Genomic DNA, 10,177 nt, shown 5'->3' with positions numbered 1-10,177 from the left:
CATAACACCTACACCCCTAGCTCCTGGAAAACTTACCCAACGAGAAGTTCAAGAGGAGTGCACCTTTAAGCACTGACTCCTTGTGTCGGCCCATGCCAGTGTTTTCTCGCGAACCAAAATTCTAGCAGGAACTTAAAAGAAAGCCCCTTTTATATATGATTGGGACAAATAGTTTGACAATCAAAAAGTTAAGTATGAAAAGTTGTACCTTTAAGTTAGCCTGTCGTACGTTCAGTTAATAAACTAAAATTGAGGACAATTAGGCAAGGACCTTCATTCACAATAGTCATGCATTACCTACGATTTTTAGCTTGGAATTTTTTTTATTTTTAAGTAAACTACCCCTCAACATGGGGCTCAAACTCACAGCCCTAGTAAGATCAAGAGTGGCATGCTCTACTGAGTGAGCCAGCCAGGTGCCCCAGCTTGGACTTCTTCCTAAATGCATAAAGAATTTAGACATTGTGAAAGAATTGGGACTCAAGAATTCTAGATAATTTACTCTTCTCCAGTCTGTATTTTTTTCCTCCAGTCTGTATTTATAGTTTCAAGTATACCTAGTTTAATAGCAAGTTTTGTAAGCAACTCAACAGCTTTTCTTTTTTTTTTTTTTTTAAGTAATCTACAGCCAACATGGGGCTCAAACTCACAACCCCGAGATCAAGTCATGAACTCTACTGACTGAGACAGCCAACCTCCCCCAGTCTAGTTTTGTTTTTGTTTTTGTTTTTTTAACTTAATTTTTAAGTTTATTTTTTGGAAAGCTAGATAGCAAGCGTGGGAGGGGCAGAGAGAGAGAGAGAGAGGGAGACAGAATCCCAAGCACACACTGTGGTATCAGCATAGAGCCCAATGTGGGGCTCGAACCCACAAACCATGAGATCGTAACCTGAGCTAAAACCAAGAGCCAGACGCTTAACTGAGCCATCCAGGCACCCCCCCAATCTAGTTTTTATACAGATTATTTTTGCACAATTCATAGGTTTATGTAATAATTAGAACATAATTACTCTAACAAATTAGCAAGTATATAATTAGGAACAAATACTGCTCTACAGGTTATGAGAAGAGAGCAGATTCCCAGGACTCCACAGGCCAAGACCATCAGTGCCTTTTACAGAATGAATATCAAGTTTAGTGAAAGCTAGAGTTGGTCTAGGATTGTCTACTATGAAGTCCCTTGGTCCAGCTCTTGCAAGACTTTCTAAAAGTGGAGTCTGCTGGGCAGGGAGCCCCACACAGGACTTGAACTCATGACCCTGAGATCAAAACCTGAACTGATAACCAAGAGTCAGAATTTTGTTCCTTAATGCTAAGTGACTGATTACCTGTCATGGTCACTCTTCCTCCGGGTGACGTAGGCAGCAAGTATCCACATTTCACAGGTGTGAAAACTAAAGAGATGGTCAGTCCTGGGAGGAGTGGACTTTGGAATGTAATGAGACTATTCTGGCCTCCATATTCTAAGGAAGAACCAATCCATCAGTGTGGTTTGTTGGCTCTTAGTCTAAGGCTTTTGGGGTCTCAAAGGACTCAGCATATTGGCTCTTGGGGTTGGTGACCCTGCTTCACCCCCTGTCCCGGCCCCCACCTTTCTCTCGTTCCCACACAGTAGAGGAGTGTGCAAATGTGACCTAGGGTTGTAGTCCCCAGTGGGTCATTTGTAGCCCTGATTGTGAGAGACTTTTATTTTCTAGATATGACTTGAAATCCAGCAGCCATTGTTGGCCTTGAAATGGCCACCCCCGAATAGGCAGAAATGCCCCAACGTTTCCTTTTCCCTATAGACACTGAGTGATCAGTAACATGTGTTCTGTAACAGTGCTGGCCCTACCAGATAGGTCTGTGTATCCTTGGGCGGTTTCATGGGGGGAGGCAGATCCTGGGCCCAGGCCTTTCTCTTGTGTAATGCCTTGGAAGATGATCTGGCAGAGATCATGGTGGATGGGAGTGCCCAGCCTGTTTCAGTGTTCTCTTCATTGCTGCTCCATTCCACTGCCACCCCACTGAGCTTCAAGGAACAAGAGAGGACAGCTTAGAGTGGGGCTACTTAGCTGAATCCAAGGGAAGTGGTATCCAGAAAGCAAAGGAGAAGAGGGTTTGAAGAAGGAATAAGACAGTGAGCCTGGATTTGAAAGCTCTCAGACTCCACAGTCTTACCTCTGACACACGTTGCCCCAACCACTACTAAAGGCAACTTTGGCTGCCACTCCAGGCATGACCACCAGAGAGCACTACTCGGGTTTCCATAAATGCCATGGATCTTCCTGCCTGGGTGTGGGTTTGTCCTGTTTAGATTGGCCAGGAGGGCAACAAGTGAGTTTAGGCAATCTTTAATATAAGGCCCCGGTCCTTTCTTGCACACCACCTTCCCTGTTTTTTGAATAGGTTTATAAGCCCGAAGGAAAAAGGGAAAGGCAGAGTTAGGAACAAAGGCCCTTGGTGCAGCGATTACAATGTGAGGGACAACCACAGGGAAAGGCCAGCCCCAATCAGAGGACTGAGGTGAGCTGACTGGAAACCTGTTAGTTTCTTTCCCCCCAGAGCCGCCATCACTGGAGAAGGGACCATAACAAAACCAACATGTATACTCAGCTTCCTCTGAATCCACAGGGGCTGGGTCTTCAGGGAAGCAGATGTGGGAACTGATCATTTTCTTTGCTAGATGGTTATAGACAGTACTGAGGAGGCTGGTATTAGGGGTCCAGGACTTGAACTGAGATACGGATAGAATTTGTATGAGGCTTGTAGCCAGTTGCTGATCCAGACCTCAAATCCATGTCCGGTTAGTAATACGTGGGTCATGTTTTTCCACTGTGCTGTGACCTCTGCCACATTGTTGAGTTCTTTTTTAAATGCTTATATAGCACTAACTGCCAGATATTATTCACAGGGCTTTTACACAGATTATTTAACCCTGCTAACACAAATGAGGTGATACTGCCCTGAGCGTGGGTGGGTGGCTAGAATTTTGATGCAAAATCATGCCCTTAATTGCTAGCTTTAGAATTTGAAATCGGAAGCACGTCAGTGTTTCTCTTGCTCCACAAGAGATCCTTTGAGGATCTCTTTGAAGGAGGCACATTCAGGGTTCCTAAAGGGGAAAGCTATTTTCGAGGCTATGGCTTTTTTGCCTAGGAAGACAGTGGTCTGTTTCCTAGTCTGAACTAATGGCAGGCACAGTTCTCTTTCTTGCTTCTAGTTTTAATCCTCAAATACACTGCCAGCCATGGGTTGGGGTGGCATGAGATACAGGATAGTGGGTGTTTTCCAGGCCCTGCAGGACAAGCCTGCAGGAACTTCTTAATAAGCAACACAAGAGGGCAGCAGAGGACCAGGTTTGGGCTCCTTTCCTCCCTGGTTCCCAGAGCTGGGACGGTGCTCACATAGGAGGCAGTGATAGGCTTAGCCGAGATCATTTTCTATTCCTTTGCTTCGTTATAACCTGCCCTCCTCAGATGCAGACTAATGCAATGTTAACCCCCCTTACAAAGGTCAGTTCTTTATCTAACTTGCTGTTTAGGAAGAGACTGAGTTGTAGATTTAAGATTGAAGCCCAGGGGGTACCTGGGTGGCTCAGTGGGTTAAGTGTCTGACTATTGGTCTCGACTCAGGTCATGATCTGACGGTTTTGTGAGTTCGAGCCCCACATCAGTCTCCATTCTGACAGTGCGGAGCCTGCTTGGGATTCTCTCCCTCTCTCCGCCCCTCCCCTGCTCTTTCTCTGTCTCTCTCTCTCTCAGAAGTAAAGAAAAGAGTGAAGCTCAGGCTTTGGGACCTCATTCCACCTGAGGCAGAGCAAATTTCTAAACTGTTGGTGATCCCAGTTACGTGCCCAGCATATCAAGTGCCTCCTATATTTTCAGCCCTGCACTAGGTTTTACAGACTGAGGAGGCATAGAACATGGACACTGCACCCAAGGAGCTCCAAGTTTAGTGTAGGAAGGATCTGTGTGTAGAAGGGATCTATTTTCTCTAGTGGGCATGCACCATTGTGATACAGCCAGAGAAGAGCAAGGCTTCAGAAAGGTGAACATTTGATTGGCGCTTGAACTATGTCACTGCCAAACTGGCCACGTGGCCTTGCTGAGGATGAAGGCCTGGCGCATTTAAAATTAAGACTGGTTTACAAGATCCCCAGGGACAGTGATCCCCCCTCCCCCACTCCTTGAATTTGGTTTGACAGCAGCTACGTAAAGTACCACCTAAGGTGAGTCAGGGAGACGTGGACAGCAAATCGTTCCAGTGTCCAAGTAGGAACAGGACTTGCCTCAGAGTGGGACCCTTGGATACAACTCTCAGCTTGCATGAATGGAGAAGAATCAGGGGAATGGTCCCATGTGTCTGCTTACCATCTGCAAGGGACCCACAGGGTGCCAGAACAAGATGTATGACTAGGCCAGGCTGAGGAAGAGGGCATTTCAGGCAAAGAAATGCCATGTATAATGAGAAATAAAAACCATCACAACCCTCATTATGTGCCAGGCACATACATGCTTTGCATGTATTCACCCATTTAATCTTTATAACACCCAGTGAGGTTGGTACTATCATACCCATTTTACAGATGAGAAACTGGAATTTAGAGCGGTTAAGACTGAAGGCCAGGGGCGCCTGGGTGGCGCAGTCGGTTAAGTGTCCGACTTCAGCCAGGTCACGATCTCGCGGTCCGTGAGTTCGAGCCCCGCGTCGGGCTCTGGGCTGATGGCTCAGAGCCTGGAGCCTGTTTCCGATTCTGTGTCTCCCTCTCTCTCTGCCCCTCCCCCGTTCATGCTCTGTCTCTCTCTATCCCAAAAATAAATAAACGTTGAAAAAAAAAATTAAAAAAAAAAAAAAAAAAGACTGAAGGCCATCAAGCTGGTACACAGAGGAACCAGGATTCAAACCAGATAGTCTGTTTCCAGGATCTGGACCCATAAAAAGATGGAAGGCCTCTGATTACCCTCGAGTCTAGCCTTTGGGATGTGTGGCTCTCCAAAGCAATAAGCCATTCCTAAAAACTCACCAACAAAGCTTCCGATGCCCGGGGCACCTGGTTGGCTCAGTCAGTTGAGCATCCAACTCTTGATTTCGGCTCAGGTCGTGATCTCACAGGTGTGGGTTTGAGCCCCAGTGTCGGGCTCTGTGCTGCCAGCGCAGAGCCTGCTTGGGATTCTCTGTCTCCCTATCTCTCCACCCCTCCCCTGCTCTCTCTCTCTCTCTCTCTCTCAAAAATAAAACATTAAAAAAAAAATTCTGATGCCCTTAAAAGCTGTGGGTTTTCTCCTTCCCACCATCAGTAGGGTGAGGCTAGTGAGGCTTATAAGAAACCTTATTTTTAGAGAAGTGAGTGAACATTCTTCTCTTTCCTAAGCTGGTTTGGGTATTCAGCTGCCTCATTAACATCCCGGTATCTGCCACCTCAGGGCGTGGACACACAGGCCTGTGTGCAGGGACCCTGCCCTCAGGAGTTTCCTGGGGGTGATGGCAGTTCCACTCAGCTCCCCACCCCACACGCACACCTTCACCCACCATTAGCAAAATGGGACTGAGGCCAGGCAGATTTGCTGTGTTCCTGACAACAAGAACCAAGTCAGCACAAGAAAACCAAGACCTTTCAGGGCACCTGGGTAGCTCAGTCAGTTAAGCGGCTGTCTTTGGCTCAGGTCATGATCTCACGGTCCATGAGTTCGAGCCCCGCATCAGGCTCTGTAGGCAGCTGAGAGCCTGGATCCTGTTTCAGATTCTGTCTCCCTCTCTCTCTCTCTTGCCTCCCCCCCACTCATGCTCTGTGTTTCTGTCTCTGAGAAATGAATAAACCTTAAAAAAAAAATTTAGAAAACCAAGACCTTTAGTGATGAAACTTGCATAGGCAAAAGTATGGAAAGTCTCTGGGTGACTGGCCTGACTGGGAAGAGGAAACCACAGCATCAGGTGGGCCTGGCCCAGGTTAAGCTGTTCTTGTGGTGCCTGAAGCTCCTGGTCAGTGCCTCGTAACCCAGACAAAAGACTCAACAGGCCTGTGTCACTTGTGGGGCTCAGCTGCATGCACACAGAGCTGTCTTCTGTCCAGGCAGAAGCTGATACATAATACACTGCCCTAGGGGGCCAGGATCTGGCTCAGGGTGTTCAGTCCTTTTTGAACCTTCCCAGGCCATAGGCTAAGCATGAGCAGGCTGGCAGTTAGCCCCTGACTTCTAGGCTTAGTGAGTTTCCTTGGGAAAGTTACTCAAGTGTTCTGGGGCAAATGAGAATTCTCTTGCTGCCTCCTAGAGCCAGAAACCATAATTACTGCTGAGTACTTGCTAGGTGTCAGGTACTGTGCCAGGAACAGTATCCCCTCCATTAATCCTTGCCACATTTCTCTGAAGTGACCTAACTTGCCTGAGGGCTTGTGAGGTCACGGTGAGTTGAGATTGGAACCCAAGCTGGGCTGCTCCAGAAGCCAAAATGGTAAGCACTACGCATACAGCCTCTTCGAGGAGCCAGCAGGGGAAGGCACCTTACAGGACCTCTAACCCAACTCCCTGTGTGAATGGTTTTTCTAAAACATAAAACTGATCCACTTCTTGTGTTCCTTCGATGGTGTCCATTCCTTCTGAAGAAAATCCAGACATCCTGGGCAGCCGGTCCCAACATGATGTTACTTTTGCCCCTCTGATCTTTTACTACTCCCCAAACCCACCCTACTCTGTAGCTCCTGTGGAGCTATTTTCATTTCCCTAAGCATAATAGTAGCTACCTTTTTTTTTTTTTTTAATTTTTTTTCAACGTTTTTTTAAATTTATTTTTGGGACAGAGAGAGACAGAGCATGAATGGGGGGGGGGGGGCCAAGAGAGAGGGAGAAACCGAACCGGAAACACGGGCCAGGAGCCGTGGCATAAGCCCACAGCCCGACGCGGGGCTCGAACTCACGGACCGCGAGATCGTGACCTGGCTGAAGTCGGACGCTTAACCGACTGAGCCACCCAGGCGCCCCTAGTAGCTACCTTTTTATCAAGGCCTTGCTTGGTGTTACAAACATTATTTAATTAACATTTTTTTGATGTTTATTTTTGAAGGAGAGAGAGAGAGAGAGAGAGCACAAGCAGGAGAGGGGCAGAGAGAGAGGGAGACACAGAATTGGAAGCAGGCTCCAGACTCTGAGCTGTCAGCACAGAGCCCAATGCAGGGGTCAAACTCATGAACCACAAGATCATGACCTGAGCTGAAGTCGGACGCTTAACCGACTGAGCCACCCAGGCACCCCTTACATTATTTAATTTTTACAACAATGCCTTAAGGTAGGTGGTAAATTCTCCAATGGCTAAAGAAATTGAGGCTTTCGAGAGGTGAAGAAGCCTGCCCAAGGTCACAAAACCCTCTGACTCCAACTTTCAAGATCTTCAGTGGGTGCACTATCTTCTATAACCTGCTACTATTGTCTCTGCCTGGAGTGCCTTTCTCTAAATCGCCTCCTGGGACAACTAGTCCTTTCTCTGAAAGCAGCTGAAGGTTATTCTATCAGGGAAACCTGCCATTATTCCTTGCCCTCCTACCAGGTTGAGTCAGTGGCTCTTTCAGGTCCCCATGTACCTTTCACTTTTTTGTTGGGGCACACGTCTCATGCCCTGCCTCGTGGGTGGGTATTTCCATATGTGTCTTCCTGAACTAGGCTCTGAACTCCCTTGATACTTACTCCCTTGATACCCGGCCCCAGCAGGGCTCCTGGCAGACAGTAACCTTGGTGGTGGTAAAATTTTATTGACCGTATAGAGGATGAGCACGTGAATGATTCTGTAGTTCAAGAGATTTTGCTCCAGATTTGCACCTAAGACCAAGAGAAGGGTGGCGGATGGCCCTGGGAACCCAGACAAAGAGTATATCAATCCTAGACCTTCTTCCCTAGATGTCCTCTGCTCTGGCTTCCAGCGCTTACCTCCCACAGCTAGGGCACATCCCAGGGGGCAGGTCTGTGATACGACCTCAATTTATGGAGGGTTTTAATGGACACAGGGATATTACAGGGCCAGGATTAATGAGAAAGTGTTTTAACTGACTTGTTTTCATCCCTTCGATGATGGGTAGCTTTATTTTTAAATTGTTTTTTTCTTCAAAGTAAACTCTACCCCCGACATGGGGCTCAAACTCAGCCCCAAGTTGAAGAGTCACATGCTCTACCTACTGAACCAGACAGGTGTCCCAATGATGGAGAGCTTTATTTATTTTTTTTTAATGTTTGTTTTTGAGAGTGAGAGAGCGAGTGTGCTAGTGGAGGAGGGGCAAAGAGAGGGAGAGGATCCCAAGCAGGCTCTGCGCTGACAGCAGAGAGCCCGACATGGGGCTCAAACTCATGAACTTTGAGATCATGATCTGAGCCCAAGTCGCTTAAGTGACTGAGCCACCCAGGTGGCGCAATGGGTAGCTTTAAAGCCCGTGTTCACCCTCTGGAAAGAAAAGACATCCTACCCTTGTGTGATTTCTAGTTCTGAGCCCCTGGTTCTTCACATTCCAGAAAGCAACCCCCTCTCTGCATACACCATCTCCCGCTTATTTGGGGATTCACTTAAGAGTGTAAGGGGAAGTAGTTGGGGAAGGGGGCAGTTTTGACATTGGGCAGAATAATCCAGAAGAACCATCTCCTCTGCTAGAGGAGTGAAAAATAACACTCAGAGTAACTAACTTACCTGGAACCTAAGGCTGTGTGTGACCCATGCTTCACTGAGGAAGGAGGAATAGTCTGCTCCGGTGTTTAAAATCATTATCCCCTTTGGGGCGCCTGGGTGGCTCAGTTGGTTAAGTGTCTGATTTGGACTTAGGTCATGATCTCACGGTTCGTGAGCTCGAGCCCTGCATTGGCCTCTGCGTTGCTGGTGCAGGGCCTGCTTGGGATTCTCGCTCTCTCCTCCCTCTCTCTCTGCCCCTCCCCCACTCATGCTTTTTCTCTCTCTCTCAAAATAAATAAACTTAAAAAAGTTATTCCCTTTGTATCTGAGAAGGAAAAAATCATTTTCAGACAAATTAGGAGATAGAAGAATGTAAAAAATGAAGTCCCCATAGTATTCATTAGTTCCTAGGATCTGATAAAATTCTGAGATTATTATTTGTGAGTTTGTGGATTTCTTTTATATGCCAGACATGGTCCTGGAAACTTTAAAATGCCTCCCCTCCAGGAGTGTAAAATTATAGATAGGAAGTCCTTCGCTGCCTTCCTCCTCCTCATTCTATTATATTTAAGAGTTTTATTTGACTCCATTTTATTTTAATTTTTGTATTGTTTTGTTCATTGCATGGGGAATAAATAATTATAGTCCACTTAATCAGCTTCCTGGAGGAGCTGGCCTTCACTGGCTGTTTGGAGACCAGTTTTTTTTTTTTTTTTTTTAATTTTTAAAATTTACCTCCAAATTAGCGTATAGTGCAACAATGATTTCAGGAGTAGATTCCTTAATGCCCCTTCCCCATTGGGCCCATCCCCCATCCCACAACCCCTCCAGAGTCTCTGTTTTGTCCCCCTCCGTTTTTATATTATTTTTGCTTCCCTTCAGTTTTTTTAAATTTAAACCTAAGATATTATGTGGATTGTATGATTTTTTTCAGGGAAATTTTCCAGGGCAGCCCTACACACCAAGCTGGGATAAATAGAAACACTCAAGTATTCTGGTTTCACCCACAGCTCCAGAGTGATCTTACAAATAGACTATTTGTTGGTGGAGGGCATTTTTGCTGGGATAGAATCATGTTGGTGGCCATCACTGCCCTGGATTGTATGATTTTTAACTTTATTCATGTTTCATTTTATTTTATTTTATTTTATTTTTTTGCTCCATCTAATTAGAGTTAGTGTCTTCTGTATTAACATTTCCATGTGATACATAAAAGTCAAGTGGATTTTAGTATGAAATATATTAAGTAAAATTTAAAATACATTTGAGATTGGTATATCCAATCTCAATTCATCTCAATCTCAATTCATTCCTAGCCCCTCAAATGCACTCAGATCGCTTACACGTTCTTTGATATCCTTTGTTTCTTACTCAACAGCTAGCTACATGTGCTTCTTCCCAAAATGACTTTTACAACTCACAGAAAAATGTCAGAAGAGAAAATTTTTGCCTGACATGGGAAACATGTCATGACTAACATTTTCTGTGGACTTTTAAGTCTTTTTTTTTTTTTATTAAAAAAAAATTTTTTTTAACGTTTATTTTTGAGACA

At 45.8% G+C, this 10,177-nt stretch overlaps 1 long non-coding RNA gene across 4 annotated transcripts in view; it reads right to left on the bottom strand.

The window, feature by feature from the left end:
- The window catches only part of LOC121021639 (uncharacterized), a 2,336-nt gene extending 346 nt beyond the window's left edge, over positions 1-1,990 (bottom strand). The window contains exons 1-2 of one of the 4 annotated variants that reach the window (XR_005786618.1): positions 1,835-1,990; positions 37-131 (exon numbers count right to left, since the gene is read on the bottom strand). This is a non-coding gene — a long non-coding RNA (uncharacterized LOC121021639). Of the gene's footprint in view, positions 1-36; positions 691-1,328; positions 1,375-1,834 lie in introns of those variants that run through there. The other 3 variants (XR_005786620.1, XR_005786619.1, XR_005786617.1) reach the window with 3 other exon arrangements.
- Between the last annotated feature and the right edge of the window lie 8,187 nt (positions 1,991-10,177).

Source organism: Herpailurus yagouaroundi, unplaced genomic scaffold (genome assembly GCF_014898765.1).
Source record: "Herpailurus yagouaroundi ecotype Mexico unplaced genomic scaffold, PumYag 308, whole genome shotgun sequence".
Lineage (NCBI taxonomy): Eukaryota > Metazoa > Chordata > Mammalia > Carnivora > Felidae > Herpailurus > Herpailurus yagouaroundi.
Note: the sequence above shows the minus strand (reverse complement) of the source record. Positions and strands in the feature narration are given on the sequence as shown.